Raw genomic sequence first — 22,652 nt, forward strand, 5'->3', positions numbered from 1 at the left:
AAATAGAAAGAGAGCATGATATAAAATTATTTATGTTTCTACTTTTAGAAAATATATATTTTTGAATATACATGAAAACATTTGTGTAGTAGACAGAATAATGCCTGCCTCCCCAACCAAAGATGCCTATCTCTCTCTCTCTCCTAGAAGTGTTAGTCACAAAATTCATGTTGCTGTCCAAGGGATTCTCCAGGTAAGAATATTGGGGTGGGTTGCCATTCCCTTCTCCAGGGTATCTTCCCCACCCAGGGATCAAACCCAGGTCTCCTACCTTGCAGGTGATTCTTTACTGTCTGAGTCACCACAGAAGCCCCTAAAGATGCCTTTGCATACCCTGATTTTCAAAACCTGTGAGTATGTTCCCTTACTTGGTAAAAAGAACTTTGCACATGTGATTATGTTTAAGGGCCTTAAAATGGGGAGATTATCCTGGATTATTTGAATGAGCTCAATCTAATAACATGGGTCTTTCAAAGCAAAGAATCCTTCCCTGCTGTGGTCAGAGGGAGCTATATCTATGGAAGGCACAGAGAAATAACATTGCTGGCTTTGGAGGAAGGAGAACTTTAGCCAAGGAATGTGGGTGACCTCCAGAAAATATCATATAAGAAACGAATTGCCAGTCCAGGTTTGATGCAGGATACAGGATGCTTGGGGCTGGTGCACTGGGATGACCTAGAGGGATGGTACGGGGAGGGAGGTGGGAGGGGGGTTCAGGATGGGGAACACGTGTACATCCGTAGCGGATTCATGTTGATGTATGGCAAAACCTATACAATATTGTAAAGTAACTAGCTTCCAATTAAAATAAATAAATTTAAATTAAAAAAAAAGAAAGAAAATGAATTTTCCCCTAGAGCCTCCAGAAAGGAATGCCGCCCTGAAGGCACCTTGATTTTTAGCCCACTAAGACCTGTATCTGATTTGTGACCTACAAAATTGTAAAATAATAAGTCTGCATTATTTCAAGTCTCTATGTTTTTGATGATTTGTTATGGTAGCCTCAAAGAAAAGCCTAACAACACAGTTTGAAAGAAAATAACACCAATAAGAGTGTAATTAGAGTGACTGTCTCTGGGTTGTGGAATTACAGGTGATTTTTATTATGATGTTTTTCTTATGCACATTTGATTATTTCCTTAAGATTTCTTAAAGTGGAATTATTGAGTCAAAGGCTACAAATATTTGTAAGTGCCTTGAAATTCAATGTGAATTCCCTTTAAAAAAAGGTTGTACCAATTCCTACTCCTATCTAATATTTCTTTTTGCTGAAACTTTTGGTGGCTTGGTTATGCCAGTTCTCTCTCATTCACTTTATGAGCCCCAAGTAAATAAATAAAACAACAGTAAAATACAGAGCTGAGAAAAGAAGCAAAACTGAAATACAAGTCAGATACTCTATTTTCACGTTACCTTGTAACATATATCCTTGGGGCCACTTCACCATACAGAGCATGCTCATGGATGATACTTCTAAGCTACTCAAGGTTCTCTTACGACTTCAGTTTAATATTAGTACTTACTTTTGCACCACTCTGTTGAAATTAAGAAGGGCCAGCAGCTTCTTCAGAGTTTCAGAATAGCCTCTTCTTGGAACATCCTGAAGTGCCCTTCCTTTTAAAAAGCCATTTCTTTAGAACATAACCTCCCTTCTAGCCTTTTTTTTTTTTTTTTCTTTCTTTCCTGCCTCAAACCTCTCTCCCTGAGATTCTCTCTGCAACAGGTTTCCAGAGCGAGACTCTAAGTACCTGAGATTTTAACAAGTTGGTACTTCTCTAGGACTTGATGTTCTCTCCCTGTGGGGGAGGAGAGGGCATCCTTTTTCAGCTGATTTCAATCAAGATGCTCACCCTATAATGGAAAAGCTATAAAAAGAATGTGTGTGTATATATATGTATAACTGAATCACTTTTCTGTACAGCAGAAACCAATGCAACATTGTAAATCAACTATACTTCAATTTAAAAAATTTAAAAAGAAACAACATTTCAATGAATCTAAAAAAAAAAAAAAGACACTCTGGCTGGTAAGTAACTTTAAGGTATGGATTCAAGAGACAAATTTTGAAATTGAAAAAAATACATGTGATCCTTATAATTTGCTGTACTGTATGTTTCTAAAAACTATTATAAAATGAATTAAGCATGTATTATCACGTAAAAAAATGCAGCTATCATGATCCTAAGTCAAAGGCATGAAAAATAAAATACATATTCCACATTAACAATATTTTCTTGACTTCTTAGAACTTAGAAGACACACGAGGAGGATGATTTAAATAACCCGTTTGTCTTTTAAAAAGCTGTTCAAGTAATTTCCAGCTGATATGTTCTTTTTGTTTTGATAAATCTCCCAACACTAAGGAGTGACATTTAAAAATCATTCCTCTGACCTTAGAAATGCTCTCAAGTACTAAGTGCTCAACAGATGTTTGCTGTTCTTGATGATGATGGTATTTTCAGACCAAAAAACATTTTCAAATCTAAGGACTGACTCACCATTTCTCCCCGTCATCTGCTCCTGCCACTCTTAGTTTATTTAAAACCACAAATAGAGCTAGTCCTTGGATTGCTGTTAACAGGAAGTGCTAAGTGCTATTAAATCTTTTTTAAAAAATTATTTTGATTTATTTTTTAAATACCAGCCTTCACTACCAAGGTGGTAGAGCAGCAACTGTATTCAGTGGGATTATTTCAGTGTGACTGCCCTACTGTAGGGGGCTTCCCAGGTCACACTAGTGGTAAAGAACCCGCCTGTCAATACAGGAGACATAAGAGATGGGGGTTCAATCCTTGGGTTGGGAAGATCCCCTGGAGGAGGGCATGGCAACTCACTGCAGTATTCTTGCCTGGAGAATCCCATGGACACAGGAGGCTGGCGGGCTACAGTCTATAGGGTTGCACAGAGTCAGACACAACGAAAGCAACTTAGCATGTCTAGCCTGGCATTTCACATGATGTACTCTGCATATAAATTAAATAAGCAGGGTGAAAATAAACAGCCTTGACATACTCCTTTCCCGATTTAGGACCAATCTGTCTTCCATGTCCAGTTCTAATAGTTGCTTCTTGACCTTCATACAGATTTCTCAGAACGCAGGTCAGCTGGTCTGGTATTCCCATCACCTGAAGAATTTTCCACAGTCTGCTGTGATCCACACAAAGGATTTGGCATAGTCAATAAAGCAGAAGTAGATGTTCTGGAACTCTCTTGCTTTTTTTGATGATCCAGCGGATGTTTGCAATTTGATCTCTGGTTCCTCTGCCTTTGCTAAATCCAGCTTGAACATCTGGAAGTTCACTGCTCTGCTGCTGCTGCTGCTGCTGCTAAGTCACTTCAGTCGTGTCCGACTCTGTGTGACCCCATAGACGGCAGCCCACCAGGCTCCCCCATCCCTGGGATTCTCCAGGCAAGAACAGTGGAGTGGGTTGCCATTTCCTTCTCCAATGTTCACTGCTCATGTACTGCTAAATCCTGGCTTGGAGAATCTTGAGCATTACTTTGCTAGCATGTGAGATGAGTGCAATTGTGTGGTAGTTTGAACGTTCTTTGGCATTGCCTGTCTTTGGGATTGGAATGAAAACTGACCTTTCCCAGTCCTCTGGCCACTGCTGAGTTTTCCAAATTTGCTGGCATATTGAGTGTAGTACTTTCACAGCATCATCTTTTAGAATTTGAAATAGCTCAACTGCAATTCCATCACCTCCACTAGCTTTGTTCAGAGTGATGCTTCCTGAGGCCCTCTTGACTTCACATTCCAGGATGTCTGGCTCTAGGTGAGTGATCACACCATCATGGATATCTGAGTCATGAAGATCTTTTTTCTATACTTCTTCTGTGTATTCTTGCCACCTTGCCTTAATATCTTCTGCTTTTGTTAGGTCCATACAATTTCTGTCCTTTATTGTGCCCATATTTGCATGGAATGTTCCCTTGGAATCTCTAATTTTCTTGAAGACATCTCTAGTCTTTCCCATTCTATCGTGTTCCTCTATTTCTTTGCATTGATCACTGAGGAAGGCTTTCTTATCTCTCCTTGCTATTCTGCGGAGCTCTGCATTCAAATGGGTATATCTTTCTTTTTCTCCTTTGCCTTTTGCTTCTCTTCTTTTCTCAGCTATTTGTAAGGCCTCCTCAGACAACCATTTTGCCTTTTGCATTTCTTTTTCTTGGGGATGGTCTTGATCCCTGCCTCCTGTACAATGTCACAAACCTGTCTGTAGTCCTTCAGGCACTCTGTCTATCAGATTTAATTCCTTGAATCTATTGTCACTTCCACTGTATAATCATAATGGATTTGATTTAGGTCATACTAGAATGGTCAAGTCATTTGCTATGAACAGTGTGTTCTCTTGGCAAAACTCTGTTAACCTTTGCCCTGTTTCATTCTGTACTCCAAGGACAAATTTGCCTGTTACTCCAGGTATCTCTTGACTTCCTACTTTTGCATTCCAGTTCCCTATACTAAAAAGGACATATTTTTTGGTTTTTAGTTCTAGAAGGTCTTGTAGGTTTTCATAGAACCATTAAACTTCAGCTTCTTCAGCATTACTGGTCGGGGCATAGACTTGGATTACCGTGATACTGAATGGTTTGCCTTGGAAACAGAGATCATTCTGTCATTTATGAGATTGCATCCAAGTACTGCATTTTGGACTCTTCTATTTACTATGATGGCTACTCCATTTCTTCTAAGGGATTCTTTTCCACAGTAGTAGATATAATGGTCATCTGAGTTAAATTCACCCATTCCAGTCCATTTTGGTTTGCTGATTCCTAAAATGTTGACGTTCACTCTTGCCATCTCCTGTTTGACCACTTTCAATTTTCCTTGATTCATGGACCTAACATTCCAGGTTCCTATGTGATATTGCTCTTTACAGCATTGGACTTTACTTCCATCACCAGTCACATCCATAACTGGGTGTTGTTTTTGCTTTGGCTCTTTCTCTTCAATCTTTCTGGAGTTATTTCTCCATTGATCTCCAGTAGCATATTGGACACATACCAACCTGGAGAGTTCATCTTTCAGTGTCCTATCTTTTTGCCTTTTCATACTGTTCATGAGGTTTTCAAGGCAAGAATACTGAAGTGGTTTGCCATTCCCTTCTCCAGCGGACCACATTTGTCCAAACTCTTCACCATGAACTGTCCATCTTGGGTGGCCCTACATGGCATGGTTCATAGTTTCTTTGAGTTAGACAAGGCTAACTCAAAGGTACATGTGACCAGATTGGTTAGTTTTCTGTGATTGTAGTTTCAGTGATTCTGTGATTTTAGTCTGTGTGCCCTCTGATGGGGAAGGATAAGAGGCTTATGGAAACTTCCTGATGGGAGAGACTGACTGAGGGGGAAACTGGGTCTTGTTCTGATGGGTTGGGCCATGCTCAGTAAATCTTTAACCCATTTTTTAATATATTTATCAATGACCCAGTAGGAGAGACACAAAAACCTCCTAAAATTGCTTTTGAGATGCATCCTGAGCAATTTATTATATATATATGGGACCAGATGCCATGATCTTAATTTTTTACACACACACACACACACACACACACACACATCAGTTCAGTTGCTCAGTTGTGTCTGACTCTTTGCAACCCTACGGACTGCAGCATGCCAGGCTTCTCTGTCCATTACCAACTCCCAGAGCTTACTCAAACTCATGTCCATTGAGTCGGTGATGCCATCCAACCATCTCATTCTCTGTTGTCCCCTTCTCCTACTGCCTTCACTCTTTCCCAGCATCAGGGCCTTTTCCAATGAGTCAGTTCTTTGCATCAGGTGGCCAAAGTATTGGAGTTTCAGCTTCAGTATTAGTCCTTCCAATGAATATTCAGGACTGATTTCCTTTAGGATTGACTGGTTGGACCTCCTTGCTGTCCGAGAGACTCTCAAGAGTCTTCCCCAACACCATAGTTCAAAACCATTAATTCTTCAGTGCTCAGTTTTCTTTATGCTCCATCTCTCACAGCCATACATGACTAGTGGAAAAAGCATAGCTTTGACTAGACAGACCTCTGTCGGCAAAGTAATGTCTCTGTTTTTTTAATATGCTGTCTAAGTTGGTTATAGCTTTTCTTCCAAGGAGTAAGTGTCTTTTAATTTCATGGCTGCAGTCACCATCTACAGTGATTTTTGGAGCCCCAAAAGATAAAGTCTCTCACTGCTTCCATTGTTTCCCCATCTATTTACCATGAAGTGATGGGACCAGATGACATGATCTTAATTTTCTGCATGTTGAGTTTTAAGTCTACTTTTTCACTCTCCTCTTTCACTTTCATCAAGAGACTCTTTCATTCTTCTTTGCCTTCTGCCATAAGAGTGGTGTCATCTGTGTATCTGAGGTTATTGCTATTTCTGCCCACAATCTTGATTCCAGCTTGTGCTTCCTCCAGCCTGGCATTTCTCATGATGTACTCTGCATATAAGTTAAATAATCAGGGTAATAATATATAACCTTGACATACTCATTTCCCAATTTGGAACCAGTTTGTTGTTCCATGTTCAGTTCTAATGGTTGCTTCTTGACTCGCATACCGATTTCTCAGGAGGCAGCTAAGGTGGTCTGGTATTCCTGTCTCCTGAAGAATTTCCCACCGTCTGTTGTGATCCACACAGTCAAAGGCTTTGGCATAGCCAATAAACAGAAGTAGATATTTTTCTGGAACTCTCTTGCTTTTTCAATGATCCAATGGATGTTGGCAATTTGATCTCTGGTTGTTCTATCTTTTCTAAAATCAACTTGAACATCTGGAAGTTCACAGTTCACTTAATGTTGTTGAACATCTGGAAATTCAACATGAAGTTGTTGAAATTTTTGATCATCTGGAAGTTCATGGTTCACATATTGTGAATGTACTGTTCATAATTCACATACATTATATATTATATATATATGATATATAATATAATCTACCAAGTGATAAATATCATCTTTTAAAAAGGAACTTCCATTTTTCTCTCTCTTACAAAAACAGGCATAAGACAATATCTGATTGTGTTGTAGAAAGTGAAAAAGTGAATATGTTTGAGTAGAAATAATGTGTGAGCCTCTAAAAAGCAAAGGGAAATTTGAAACAACAAGCCAGTGCATTGTACAGCTTTAAACCCCACATCTACATCCTCTCAGCAGATGTCTTGCTTTTTTCTCTTTTATTAAATACAAGTCAGCTTTCCCTCTTCTCCTAATGTCACTCATTCAATTGCACTTACCCATTTCAATGTCAGAAAGAAGCTCTTCTCATTCAACCTCACTCTCTTCAGGAATATCAGTACTTGTCGAATTCCATTTCACTTGAACATTTCTTATATATTCATTCTCTTCCCTACACTAACTTATTCCTCTTGGCTGTTAAGCACAATCAAGTCTTTGCATATCTGAAAAGGAAACAAAAAACAAAACTCCACAACTCCCCTTTTCAACCCTGTGACTTGGAAACACGTGTACACCCGTGGCAGATTCATGTTGATGTATGGCAAAACCAATACAATATTGTAAAATAATTAGCCTCTAATTAAAATAAATAAATTTAAATTAAAAAAAAAGTCAACCCAAAAGGAAAAAAAAATAAAATGGTATTTATTCTTAAGCTAGCACTCACTAAGCTTTTACTGTGTTTGGGAAAGTGGATCAAACTCAACTGTTTACATGAGTTATTTTATTTAATCCTCAAACCTGCCTTATAAAATAGGTAATATTATCCTCAATTGACAGAGAAAACTGAAGCACTTGAGTTTAAGCAACTTATCTACAAATCATGCAAGTATTTAGTAGTGGAGGTGGGACTTGAAAGCATTACTGTCTGAACCTAAAACTCAAGATCTTAACCACTGTGCTGGGCATTCTTTTTTGCATTCTCTCTTTCTCTCTCCATTTCTCCTTCTCTTTATATACCTCCCTTCCTCTCTCTCTCCCCTCCCTGCTTCCCTCTTTCCTTTCTTATCTCCCTCTGTTCCTTTTTTCATTATCCTCTTTTTCAAAAGGATATTCATAGCATCTATGAATATATGATATTCTACCTCACTCATTAAATTCTGGCAGTGATTTCTGCTTCCACAACTGCATTACAATAATTCTATCAACAAATACAAAAGGCAAAATGGCTGTCTGAGGAGGCCTTACAAATAGCTGAGAAAAGAAGAGAAGCAAAAGGCAAAGGAGAAAAGGAAAGATATACCCATATGAATGCAAAGCTCCACAAAATAGCAAGGAGAGATAAGAAAACCTTCCTCAGTGATCAATGCAAAGAAATAGAGGAACACGATAGAATGGGAAAGACTAGAGATGTCTTCAAGAAAATTAGAGATTCCAAGGGAACATTCCATGCAAATATGGGCACAATAAAGGACAGAAATTGTATGGACCTAACAAAAGCAGAAGATATTAAGGCAAGGTGGCAAGAATACACAGAAGAAGTATAGAAAAAAGATCTTCATGACTCAGATATCCATGATGGTGTGATCACTCACCTAGAGCCAGACATCCTGGAATGTGAAGTCAAGAGGGCCTCAGGAAGCATCACTCTGAACAAAGCTAGTGGAGGTGATGGAATTGCAGTTGAGCTATTTCAAATTCTAAAAGATGATGCTGTGAAAGTACTACACTCAATATGCCAGCAAATTTGGAAAACTCAGCAGTGGCCAGAGGACTGGGAAAGGTCAGTTTTCATTCCAATCCCAAAGACAGGCAATGCCAAAGAACGTTCAAACTACCACACAATTGCACTCATCTCACACGCTAGCAAAGTAATGCTCAAGATTCTCCAAGCCAGGATTTAGCAGTACGTGAGCAGTCAACTTCCAGATGTTCAAGCTGGATTTAGCAAAGGCAGAGGAACCAGAGATCAAATTGCAAACATCCGCTGAGTCATCAAAAAAAAGCAAGAGAGTTCCAGAAGAACATCTACTGCTTTATTGACTATGCCAAAGCCTTTGTGTGGATCACAGCAGACTGTGGAAAATTCTTCAGGTGATGGGAATACCAGACCAGTTGACCTGCATTCTGAGAAATCTGTATGAAGGTCAAGAAGCAACTATTAGAACCGGACATGGAAGACAGATTGGTCCCAAATCGGGAAAGGAGTATGTCAAGGCTGTACATTTTCACCTTGCTTATTTAATTTATATGCAGGGTACATCATGAGAAATGCTAGGTTGGATGAAGCACAGCTGGAGTCAAGATTGCTGGGAGAAATATCAATAACCTCAGATATGCAGATGACACCACACTTATGGCAGAAAGCAAAGAAGAAATAAAAAGCCTCTTGATGAAAGTGAAAGAGGAGAGTTAAAAAGTTGGTTTTAAACTCCACATACAGAAAGTGAAGATCATGGCATCTGGTCCCATCACTTCATGGCAAATAGATGGGGAAACAATGGGAGCAGTGAGAGACTTTATTTTGGGGGGCTCCAAAATCACTGTAGATGGTGACTGCAGCCATGAAATTAAAAGACGCTTGCTCCTTGGAAGAAAAGCTATGACCAACCTAGACAGCACATTGAAAAGCAGAGAGATTCCTTTGCTGACAGAGGTCTGTCTAGTCAAAGCTATGCTTTTTCCACTAGTCATGTATGGATGTGAGAGTTGGACCATAAAGAAAGCTGAGCACTGAAGAATTGATGGTTTTAAACTGTGGTGTTGGAGAAGATTATTGAGAGTCCCTTGGACAGCAAGGAGGTCCAACCAGTCAATCCTAAAGGAAATCAGTCCTGAATATTTTGGAAGGACTAATACTGAAGCTGAAACTCCAATACTTTGGCCACCTGATGCGAAGAACTGACTCACTGGAAAAGGCCCTGATGCTGGGAAAGAGTGAAGGCGGTAGGAGAAGGGGACGACAGAGGATGAGATGGTTGGATGGCATCAGCAACTCGATGGCCATGAGTTTGAGCATGCTCTGGGAGTTGGTGATGGACAGGGAGCCTGGCCTGCTACAGTCCATGGGGTCACAAAGTGTCAGACACAACTAAGAAACTGAACTGACTGAACTGAATCTTCTAAGCACCAAATTTGAACTTTTTCCCCCCTTCTCTTTATTCCAGTCTCATTTTATTCTACCTTTCTACAGCATTTAACAAAGCCTATCATAACCCTTGTTTTTCTGAATCATTTTTCCTCTTGACTGTATGAACACTGCACAGTTCTAACTCTAATGTGATCTCTTAAAAAATTCAATTATTTATTCATTCCTTAATCTATTTATTTTTCAGTAAATATTCATTGACTATCTATCATGTGTTGGCCTTGTTCTTTGTGGTAGGAATATTACCAAGTACAAAACAAAGTTCTGGCCCTCAGAGACCTTACATTTTAGTGGAGGTCATGAGGCAATGCAAACTATTTTTTAGAGAGTAAAGTATATAGTGTGTTTATATTTAACAAAGAGGTGTTTTGGGGGAAAGAGCACTCAGGCAGAAGAACAGAAAGTACAAAGTTTTTGAGGTGGGAACAGCATGGAAGCCATTGCAGTTGGAGCACTGTGAGCAGGAGGAGAGAGTTGGTTATGCTGTCAGAGAGGGCAACAGGGACCAAGTTACTTAGAGTCTTATAGAACATAAAAGGAAGTTGGCTTTTGCTTGACAGTCAGAAAATAAGTCATTGGAGAATTTGAAAAAGTGGTAACATGACATGGCTATTATTTTTATTTATTTTTATTTTTTTTTCTGGTAGGAAAAGTTTTTATTTTTTTATTTTATTTTATTTTTAAACTTTACATAATTATTATTTTTAAATAATCATTTTGCATGTTGCCAACTGATGAGAGGAGGACAAAGACAAAAGCAGGAAAACCAATGAAAAGACTATTGTAGTATATACCAGTGAGCAATGATTATCATTTAAGGAAGCTTGGTAACAGTTGAAGTTGTGATATGTAACTGAATTAGGGATATATTTTGAAGGTAGACCTAACAGGATGTGTAATACTAATAGACCATCTGTGTGGTCTGAGACAATGAGAGAAGTCATGAGTTTTGGTCTGATTTATTGGAGATCCAAGTGTTGTGGAAAAGGAAAATTCTACATGTAATGAATATAAAATTGCAAATAAAAATAAGATATGAAGGCAAAAATTTATTTTTAAGGTGTTGTGGTTTGTTTCTAAGGTGGTCCCCTTTGATCTTGACTGTATCCCAGAATATTTTAACTGTAAATTTAAAAGATCCTGAGCTAGAACTATCCAGTGAAGCCATTCCTGAATTCCCAACACACAGAAACTGTGTGAGTTACTAAATGTTTTAAAACACTAAGTTTGAGGCTAATTTGTTTTGTAAGAAAAGACATCTAACAGATTTTGGTACCAAGAGTGGAACACTACCATAATAAAAACCTGAACTATGCAGAAACTTTGAAATTAGATAGTAATCAGAGGGTAGAAGGATTTTGATGAAGTGCTATGTTAAGGCTATAATTGCTAAGACTGTTCATAGCATCCTGATGGGCTTTAATGAGGCTTCAGATGAGGGCTTTAAGGAAAATGGGGAATGTTAGAAACTGCAGGAAAGGGAATCCTTGTTATATACAGGATGGAAACTTTAGCAACACCATCACCACTCAAGCCTTCACATTAGGGAAGTCTCAGCTGACATCTTAACTGCAGCCTCTTAAAAGACCTCGAATGACAGCTACCAAGTTAAGACCCTTTGAATTCTTGACCTACAGATATGAAATAATACATGTGTTATTGTTTAAGTTTTGGACTCATTTGTTATTGCATCAATTGACAGTAGCAGTTGTTTATAGAACAAGAAAAAAATATCGCAATAAATCATCCATTTTGTTTAAAAAGCTGGCAAATACCACAAACATGACACAAATCCAGGAAAATAACATAATATTCATAGTAATTAACTGTCTGGTACATGCTATAGTATCTTTTTTTTTCCTCTGTAGTTTTTGTCTGCAACACTTTGAGAAGTCAGTCTATCATGGTTGATCAATTTTTTTTTAATTGGTAGCATTTGTACTTTTTTTCATCTCCACATATATTGGTAAAATATATAAGGATTAAGGATTTTTGTCAAGTTTGGGAAACTTCTATCAAGTTTATTTAATTTATAAGCTGTAAGAGTTCAGAGTACTTCAATTTTTTTTGTACAGTGCCTAATATTAACTACAATTTGAATTGATGACACTCATGAACCAGTTTTGCATCAATGTGTTCACTGTAAGTGGCATTATTATGGGTTTTATATTATCTTCATCAGTGTCAATATTTTGTATCAAACCAGCAAGAAATTTAAATCTTTTCCCGATATAGTCATATGATTCACTTCTCTTCATTTTTGAACTCTTAATCTAAGAGCCTATTCATTGCTTCTATTCAAAATTTATTTCTTCCTCCTAATGAATTATTGCTTTTGGCATAATCTGGAAAAAATGTTTCAATTCACTTCTCAATGTCAGAATAATTTCTATTGATTTCATCACTCATCTTTTTCACATCACTTCACTTTTGCTTCACATTTAATTAATTTGTATTCTGAATCTTCTCTCTGTGCTTTAATAAATAAATTTAAAGGTGAAAAAAGGAGTTCCTTTTATATTCAACCAAATAAGGAGTCTATATATTTCCACTTGTTTTATGGAAAGTTTCCAAAGTATCTTCTCAAATTGGCTTCTCAACATCAGAATAATTTGTATTTTAATAAATTTTACAAAACCATATGACTATGAGAATACATACCTGCTCTTCAGTTCAGTTCAGTTGCTCAGTTATGTCCGACTTTTTGCCACCCCATGAAATGCAGCACGCCAGGCCTCCCTGTCCATCACCAACTCCCCGAGTTCACTCAGACTCACGTCCATCGAGTCGGTAATGCCATCCAGCCATCTCATCCTCTGTCGTCCCCTTCTCCTCCTGCTCCCAATCCCTCCCAGCATCAGAATCTTTTCCAATGAGTCAACTCTTCGCATGAGGTGGCCAAAGTACTGGAGTTTCAGCTTTAGCATTATTCCTTCCAAAGAACACCCAGGATTGATCTCCTTTAGAATGGACTGGTTGGATCTCCTTGCAGTCCAAGGGACTCTCAAGTCTTCTCCAACACCACAGTTCAAAAGCATCAATTCTTCAGCGCTCAGCTTTCTTCACAGTCCAACTCTCACATCCGTACATGACTACTGGAAAAATCATAGCCTTGACTAGATGGACCTTTGTTGGCAAAGTAATGTCTTTGCTTTTGAATATGCTATCTAGGTTGGTCATAACTTTCCTTCCAAGGAGTGTCTTTTTATTTCATGGCTGCAATCACCATCTGCAGTGATTTTGGAGCCCCCCAAAATAAAATCTGACACTGTTTCCACTGTTTCCCCATCTATTTCCCATGAAGTGATGGGACCAGAGGCCATGATCTTAGTTTTCTGAATGTTGAGCTCTTAGAGTCTTAGTTTAGTCTGCTAAACTAAAATAATCCACCTGCAATGCAGGTTCGATTCTTGGGTTGGGAAGATCCCCTGGAGAAAAGACAGGCTACCCACTCCAGTATTCTTGGGCTTCCCTGGTGGTTCAGATGATAAAGAATCCACCTGCAATGCAGGAGACCTGGGTTCGATCCCTGGGTTGGGAAGATCCCCTGGAGGAGGGCATGGTAACTCACTCCAGTATTCTTGCCTGGAGAATCCCCATGGACAGAGGAGCGTGATGGGCTACAGTCCACGGGGTCGCAAAGATTTGGACACGACTGAGTGACTAAGCAGCAGCAAACTAAAATACAAATTCTTCTGATGTTAAGAAGCAAGTTTTTTTTTTTTTCCTCCCCCAGATGTTTTCCCAGAACATCAGTTGAGAGTGAGGGGGAATGAGTGAGGTTGGGTTGGAGGTTTGAGAAATGAGAAGGTGTTTTGTTTACTGTCATATAATCAACATTAGCACACTATCTGGTACTAGGTGTAAGTACACATGAAAAGTCATTGCATTCTGTTCTTTATATTTTCAGGATATATTTTTATTTTTTGAAGTATGGTTGATTTATAGTGCTTCATGTATACAGCAGGTGTACAATGTTTCAGGTATATACATATGTGTGTGTGTGTATATATATATACTTTTTCAGATTATTTTCCACTTCAGATTATTACAAGATATTGAATATATTTCCCTGTGCTATACAATAGGCCCTTGTTGTTTATCTATTTTATATATATATATATATATATATATATATATATATGTTTGTATCTGTTAATCTCAAACTCCTAATTTATCCTTCTCCCTCCTTTCCCCTTTGGTAACCATAAATTTGTTTTCTTTGTCTGTAAGTCTATTTCTGTTTTGTGAATAAATTCATTTGTATCATTTTTTAGATTCTGCATATAAGAGATATCATATGATATTTGTCTTTCTCTCTCAGGATAACTTTTGACTTTCTACCATCACATTCTCATGCTAACCAGCCTGTTTTAGGCATGCATCTTTCCTTGTCTGACTGGTCTACCATCTTTAGTTTCCCTTGCTCCAAACTATCCCCCACATTGAGTTCTTATTATGCCTATGTTTCTCAATAAGAGAATGCTGAGTGAATAAATGAATGTATAACTGATTATACAAACATTAACACTTTATAATTATAAACACAATGGATTTCTTTACAGAGAAAAGCTGAACATAATACAAAATGAGAGGTCTCAAGCTTGGGCTTACAGAACTCTCAAGAATGAGGGTCATATAACTTGACACAGAGAGAGTATAAAAAATAAAATTCTGTCACTCTTGACCTTATGCAAGTAACTTTTGTTTCTAGAGAAATAAAAATAAGTGATAAAAATAAGTCAACATATATGACTCATCTGAAAGGAAGTACAAGTTTTAAACTTTAAAAATGCTTATTTATTTTCTAATAGAAAGACAAATATATGTTAATTGTAGGATACTTGAGAAATACAGAAAAGTATAAAGGATCAAATAAAACCACCACTGAAATACTGCTTAACCTTATTTTTTTTTCTAGTTGTGTATTTAAATTGAGTTCATTCTCTTCTTTATAGTTTTGTATTCTGGCATTTTTGTTTATGTTTTAAGCAATCTGTTATTAAATATTCTTCTAAAACATTGGTTATAATGGCTGCAGCATATTCTATCTGATAGGTATATCATAATTTAAGCATTTCTTCATTGTTGTTCATTTATGTTGACTTTCTTCCCAGATAAGCTAAAAATATCATGAGACAAAAGTATAGTCATGATCATTATCTTTCCATCAAATGATGATTTTATGAGTTCAGAGAAGTGGAATTAAGTGAATAGTTATCATCTTTTTTTCCCTCCTTAATCTTTGTCACATAACCTTATATCTTTACCTAAAATAAAGTTTATACCCTTCCTTCTGAAAACAAACATTCCACATTTTGTAAAACATCTGAGCTCTGGAGCAGACATAGCTTTGCTACTCTTCCACTTAAAAAAAAATCTTTTATGATAACTGCAGGGACAAAATACTTGGAAGAAAATACTGGTATAAAAGCTACACAGTCTTTTTCAGATAATGGTGCTAGATCTTTTTTAAAATTGGACTCTACTTGTAGTTTACATGTTATTGTAGATGACTCGATGGACGTGAGTCTGCACGAACTCCGGGAGTTGGTGATGGACAGGGAGGCCTGGCCTGCTGTGATTCATGGGGTTGCAAAGAGTCGGACACGACTGAGCGACTGATCTGATCTGATCTGATCTGATAGATGAATTTATTAAGATTTCATGATGATGGAAGCAATATAAAGAGCTAAGAGTATATGTCTCCTACTGTCCTGGTTTCTATTCCTATTTGTAGGTAATTTGGAAGTTTCCAATTTAGAGAATAAAAAAACTTTATATTACAGAGGTTCTAAATTCTCAGAACACCTGTTTTAAAGTCATGTTGCTCTGTTGATGAATCACCCAAGCTTTATAAAATGATTCATCATTAGTCATTATAAAATATAAGCTTAACAATCCATAAGCTCAAAATAATACTATTAGCTCCATATTTTTTGAAGCCATATTACTTTGACTAAGTCCAGAAACAAAGAATGTTCAAAAAGTTTATTCTTCAAAATGGCAGCTCTTTCCATTCCTTCAATGCTCTATTTAGTCATATCTATCAAGGTGACATTTATTAGCAGAGAAAAAACTTGGTAAATTTTTTTTGTCCCCCTAAAAGGTAATAGGTCTTTGATCCACGTTTCTGTATAGAGCGTATACTTAACTCCATACAGAACTATGTGTTGTATAGCAAGTATGAGAGCTTAGGTTCTTGAAATTTCCTGTCACCTGAGTATGTTTTGAAGTATTCTAAGTCTCCATTTCTAATTCATGGATGAGAAAACTGACGCCGGCATTGTTTATTAGTGAGATCAAGGTTGCATCTGTGCTCAGACACGGCTTTAAGGAGAACCAACAGCCCCTGGGTTTCTGATCTGTTGCTGAGTCAACAAAAGACTGTGTTTTCTGGGCACAGTATATTTCAACTCTGCTGTTCCACACCTGCCTGGAGCTCTTTCTGATCAGTGTCAGACGGAGTTTTAATGCTAACGCCCACAGACTGGCATATGTCTTTACTTATGTGCCTTAGAAGTATGCTGTGTACCCGGGAAGCTATGTACTGGGATGAGTATATGGAAATTCATGGGCTTTGGAACCACTTTGGAGCAGCTCCACACTGCATGGGGCAAACCATTTAACCTCTTTGAGCTTTTAGTTGCCTCATATTTACAGTGGGAATGTTTAAGTTCCTCTGTCTGATAATTTTGTGTATTTAGTGAGTTAACTTAGGTATGGCACTTAGCACCATGCCTGGCACATAATAGGCACTCTGCTCTAAAGCAATATGCATGCTACTGTGCTGGCAAAGCCTTAAGATTGCAGATTCATCTTTTATGGGGTTATGTAAATGAATTTCTGAAGGTTGTTTTGGTGTTTTCTATTGTATGACTTTTTTACCAGCTGAGCCACAAGGGGAGATGAAGCATTTAGTTCCGGGGTTAACATGGTAGAAATAAGACTTCTAAATGCAGTTATTTTTCCGGAGTCTAAATAATGGTGAATTTTTGAAAAATGACTTCAGAGTTACTCCAGGATGAAAAGAAAGAAAGAAAAAAAAAAAAAACCCAGCAACGGGCAGAACTTCTTTCTCATGCTTTCGTTTCATTAAGCATGAAACTAGAAATATAAGAAATGCTAAGAGAAATCATCCACTCATTTTATTGAAGCTTTCTTCCCCCCAGGATGGCATCTAATTGCTTCTCAAACAGTTCCAGTGAGTTGCTTTTAAAAATGTGACTTTATGTTTCTAAAAGAATTCTCCATATCTGTGACTGGAAAGCAAATGAGGTTACACCAAATTTACACTTGCTCTTTCATTAAAACATGTGCTTTGAACACATCATACACTGAAACAAATAACAGGTCCCAAATCATAGAGAACTCGATCACTTTATCATTGCACCTTGTTGTAGCTGCCTTGGACCCTAGGTAGTTTCTCTTAAGGGAGAGAATGTTGGAGCTACAAGACATAGGATTAATTACTTTAACCTACTTCTATTTATGAAAGTACAATTCCTGTGGCTCTGTCTCCATCCCACTGCTTCTGAATAACAAAAGAGCATAATTTAGGTTCACCCACTAAGGTCCTGTCCTCATTACTGCAAACTAGACCAAGAGCAATTTTCCCACTGATGGCCTTTTCCCAGCCATTTTGGTCTTGTTTTGAGACCATATTAAGACAGTTTTACATTAATTACCAGAATAACTTTTATTGTTATTTTGAATTTTAGACCAATAAGGGTGTATCAAACTCTTCAGAGAAAAGGAACCCTAGAATATATACCTCAGTTCAGTTCAGTCGCTCAGTTGTGTCCAGGTCTTTGTGATCCGATGGACCGCAGCACTCCAGGCTTCCCTGTCCATGGCCAACTCCCAGAATTTACTCAAACTCATGTCCATTGAGTCAGTGAAGCCATTCAACCATCTCATCCTCTGTCGTCCCCTTCTCCTCCTGCCTTCAAACTTTCCCAGCATCAGGGTCTTTTCAAATGAGTCAGCTCTTCACATCAGGTGGCCAAAGTATTAGAGCTTCAACATCAGTCCTTCCAATGAACACTCAGGACTGATCTCTTTTAGGATGGATTGGTTGGATTTCCTTGCAGCCCAAGGAACTCTCAAGAGTCTTCTCCAACACCACAGTTCAAAAACATCAATTCTTTGGTGCTCAGCTTTTTTTTATAGTCCAACCCTCACATCCATACATGCCATACATGACCACTGGGAAAACCATAGCCTTGGCTAGATGTACCTTTGATGGCAAAGTAATGTCTCTGCTTTGTAATGTGCTGTCTAGGTTGGTCATAACTTTCCTTCCAAGGACTGAGTGTCTTTTAATTTCATGGCTGCAATCACCATCTGCAGTGATTTTGGAGGCCCCCAAAATAAAGTCAGCCACTGTTTCTACTGTTTCCTCATCTATTTGCCATGAAGTGATGGGACCAGATGCCATGATCTTAGTTTTCTGAATGTTGAGCTTTAAGCCAACTTTTTCACTCTCCTCTTTCACCTTCATCAAGAAGCTTTTCAGTTCCTCTTCACTTTCTGCCATAAGGGTGGTGTCATCTGCATATCTGAGGTTATTGATATTTCTCCTGGCACTATTGATTCCAGTTTGTGCTTCATCCAGCCCAGCGTTTCTCATGATATACTCTGCATATAAATTAACTAAGCAGGCTGACAATATACAGCCTTGACGTAATCCTTTTCCTATTTGGGATCAGTCTGTTGTTCCCTGTCCAGTTCTAACTGTTGCTTCCTGACCTGCATATAGGTTTCTCAAGAGGCAGGTCAGGTGGCCTGGTATTCCTATCACTTTCAGAATTTTCCACAGTTTATTGCGATCCACACAGTCAAAGGCTTTGGCAGAGTCAATAAAGCAGAAATAGATGTTTTTCTGGAACTCTCTTGCTTTTTCCATGATCCAGCAGATGTTGGCAATTTGATCTCTGGTTCCTCTGCCTTTTCTAAAACCAGCTTGAATATCTGGAAGTTCACGGTTCACGTATTGCTGAAGCCTGTCTTGGAGAATTTTGAGCATTAGTTTACTAGTGTGTGAGATGAGTGCAATTGTGCGGTAGGTAGTTGAGCATTCTTTGGCATTGCCTTTCTTTGGGATTGGAATGAAAACTGACCTTTTCCAGTCCTGTGGCCACTGCTGATTTTTCCAAATTTGCTGGCATATTGAGTGCAGCACTTTCACAGCATCATCTTTTAGGATTTGAAATAGCTCAACTGGAATTCCATCACCTCCACTAGCTTTGTTTGTAGTGATGCTTCCTGAGGCCCACTTGACTTCACATTCCAGGATGTGGGATGGGGGGGGGCGGTTATAGGGTAAACTGACTATGCAGCCTTGGGAGCTGCTTTTCAACAAGATGATGTGTGTGCATATATGTTGAGATGAGTGTCAGTGTGAGTTGGAGTTCCTTACAGAGTAGCTGGAGAGTTTTTCATTTCTGGAGAAGTGGTTAGTTATTTAGTAACAAATTCTTTTTTAGGCCAGAGCATGACAATTTTGAGTTGTAGCTCTCCACACCTTGTGCTTTGTGTGCTAGTATGGGAAAGTGTTATCAACTGTAACCCAGATATTCATTGACTTGTAACTTCCAACTGAGTAGAAACAGGGTCTCAGACTTACAACCTATGAATGTTCCTCAGTTATTTCGGAGAGTCCTCAGAGTATTGCTTCACCTAAGCCTAAAAACCAGCTTGCCAGCTAGCTTCATGAGTGGGGTCTTTTGTATTCTTCCTCTCTGACTCCCATTGGTTTGTAACCATTACTCTTAAAATATCCTGGCAGGACCTCACTGCTATTGTAGACCATAATGATGAAGGGTAGCAGAATGAACCACCCCCAAACATGGAAAAATTAAAAAAAAATTTTTTTTCCTTCCTCTATGTCAAGGATCTTCTCTTTGGGTAGCAGGATTGTGTTTTGTTTCTTAGCTTTTCCTTCTGATGTACTCTCTTCAGAAGGAAACAGTAGTAACAGTGCCAAACCCAGTCCAAAAACCCAGTGTGAAGTGAAGTGAAAGGCGCTCAGTCGTGTCTGACTCTTTGCGACTACATGGACTACAGTCCATGAAGTTCTCCAGGCTGGAATACTGGAGTGGGTAGCCTTTCCCTGCCCCAGGGCATCTTCCCAGCCCAGGGATAGAACCCAGGTCTCCCACATTGCAGGTGGATTCTTTACCAACTGAGCTATCAGGAAAAAAACCCAGTGTAGCTAGAGCTTATTCCATCCCCTTGAGTTCTTCCAGTCTCCCTCAGTCCCCCTCTTCCAAACAAAACTTTTTCTTTCCTCATGTAGTTGCAAAGTAAAAGCTCCAGTATACATGACTGGAAACCATTCTTATGAAGGGTAGCAGAATATGTCACCCCAAAATTTGCCCCTTCAGAATACTGATTATTTTGAATTTTACTTAGGAAATTGCTGGCACAAGATGGACACTCTGATCTTCTTTTGTCCTCCTGAAGGCAGGAGCTAAATCTCCCATGTGAGATATCCTCCTTGTACCAGGAAGACAGAGAGACACCCTTACCACCAGAGACAAGGAATTTAGGGCCTAGAAGTTAGACAGGAAGGGATCAGGGCACAACCTTTAAAAAAATGACATAACCTGTGGACATGACATAAACTGGTTAGAACCAACTAGGTCCAAGATGGCAGATGAGTTGACTTCCACTAGACCTTGAGCCTTAGTATGCACTTACTGTAATATATCAACAAGCAACATGACACACTCACAGGCTTCCCTCCCCTTTAAAGTCCCAAACCACTCTCCCCAACATCTTCTTTTGTTTTTATCCGAATATCATCTTTAGGTGAGGATTTTGGCCATTTTAGAGAGTTAGTTCTCTTGGGTCTCTCTCATATATGTTATTAAACTTAAAAAAAATTTTCTCCTGTAAATATGTCGCATGTCAGTTTAATTCTTAGACCAGCCAAAAGTACTTAGCTGCTACTGCTAAGTCACTTCAGTCGTGTCCAACTCTGTGTGACCCCATAGATGGCAGCCCACCAGGCTCCCCTGTCCCTGGGATTCTCCAGGCAAGAACACTGGAGTGGGTTGCCATTTCCTTCTCCAATGCATGAAAGTGAAAAGTGAAAGGGAAGTCGCTCAGTCGTGTCCAACTCTTTGCGACCCCATGGACTGCAGCCTACTAGGCTCCTCCATCCATGGGATTTTCCAGGCAGGAGTACTGGAGTGGGGTGCCATTGCCTTCTTCAATAAAAGTATTTAGAAGGGTAGACAAAAATGTCTTCCTCCCCAACAATTCTCTGAGTGTATTCAATGGTTTGGGAGGTGGTCCTTTGCTTAAAGCTGGAAGCAAGGGGAACTATTTGTAATGTCCCTTTTCAACACTTTCAGTAGAAAATATGATACTCCGTATCAGTGATGGGGGATGTTCTCCATTTTCCAAGTAATTTCAAGACTGATATGTCTTAAGTTGCTTTTAACATATAGATGAAAAACTGCACAAAAGTAGTGATTCCTGCTCACCTTGTATAATAAAGAAACAAAAGTATCTTAAAATACATAAGAATGTTGAAAGGAATTACCTATAACCACCACCAAGAAAGAAAATCATAAGTTGCAGAAAATCTATTTTATTTTAATCAAGTTTATATAGCCATAACAATTGAATAGGAGGAATAAGCAAGGTTATTTACAGAGGTTAAGTAAAACCTAACAGAGCCAGATTCCAAATGGAATGATTATGGACCAAGAATAACTAGATGTGGGAGTGGAAGAAAGACTATACAGTGCTGATGCCTCAGTAAAGGTTCAGGGCAAGAAGATTGGATCCAAAGTATCAATATTAACAATTACTAAAAAAGTTGTGTACACTAAACTGGAAATTAGAAAATTGAGATTTCATTGGAACTATCTCCTTGGTGGAAAAGAAGTGTTGCTTCCAACTTTTAGAAAACAACGACAATTTTTTTTTAAGATAAGAAGGGGCTCATATGGACATGTCACAAGGCTACTACTTAATTGGAAGAAAGATACAAGGCAAAGCATATGTTACAGGGGACAGCTAAGAAACAATTGCTGTTGATTTAATTTTTATAACAAATCCTACTGCTGATAAGGAACAAACTTTAAAGAAATAAATTCTTGTGGGAGAAAATTCTATAAAAACTCATGGGAAGAAATAGGCAGAATTGCCTGCCATGCCACTTAGGAAAACAACTTTACATGCAACACAAGAGACATGGAATATTATGCAAAAATATTTTCTATAAATAATATAACAAAAGGAAAAAAATACTGTTTGACTGCCAGTCAAAATATAGTGCTGACATGAAAAGAAAAAGGGTGGGTGAAACTGGGCTGCAGTGAGATGGCTGACTAGGGCCCTGGAGGATGGATCATATTCTTGTTAGCTGAGCCCTACGACAATGTTGTAGGCCCTCTATCCAGAGTAGGGAGGTACTTCCTCGTCCTTTCCACAACTAACCCATGGGGTGATGGTGAAGTCATCTGCCCAGGGTCACACAGCTAGTAAGTGGCAGAGCTGGAACTCAGCAAAGTTGTTCTGACTATAAAGCCTGTGCTTTTCCCATTAAACTGAGATATATCTAGAAAGCATAAGATCATCCTTGCAATATATTTAGTAGAATGTGTAGTC

The 22,652-nt window shown here is 38.5% G+C and overlaps 1 protein-coding gene across 14 annotated transcripts in view; it reads right to left on the bottom strand.

Annotated features, from left to right (window-relative positions):
* The window catches only part of LOC129639432 (late histone H2B.L4-like), a 94,512-nt gene extending 92,669 nt beyond the window's left edge, over positions 1–1,843 (bottom strand). For 3 of the 14 annotated variants that reach the window (XR_008708401.1, XR_008708404.1, XR_008708407.1), the window contains exon 1: positions 1,524–1,662. The gene's annotated coding sequence lies outside the window, so the exon portion shown is untranslated. Of the gene's footprint in view, positions 1–271; positions 348–1,413; positions 1,461–1,523 lie in introns of those variants that run through there. The other 11 variants (XR_008708402.1, XR_008708403.1, XR_008708409.1 and 8 more) reach the window with 8 other exon arrangements.
* Between the last annotated feature and the right edge of the window lie 20,809 nt (positions 1,844–22,652).

This window comes from Bubalus kerabau, chromosome X, assembly GCF_029407905.1.
Source record: "Bubalus kerabau isolate K-KA32 ecotype Philippines breed swamp buffalo chromosome X, PCC_UOA_SB_1v2, whole genome shotgun sequence".
Lineage (NCBI taxonomy): Eukaryota > Metazoa > Chordata > Mammalia > Artiodactyla > Bovidae > Bubalus > Bubalus kerabau.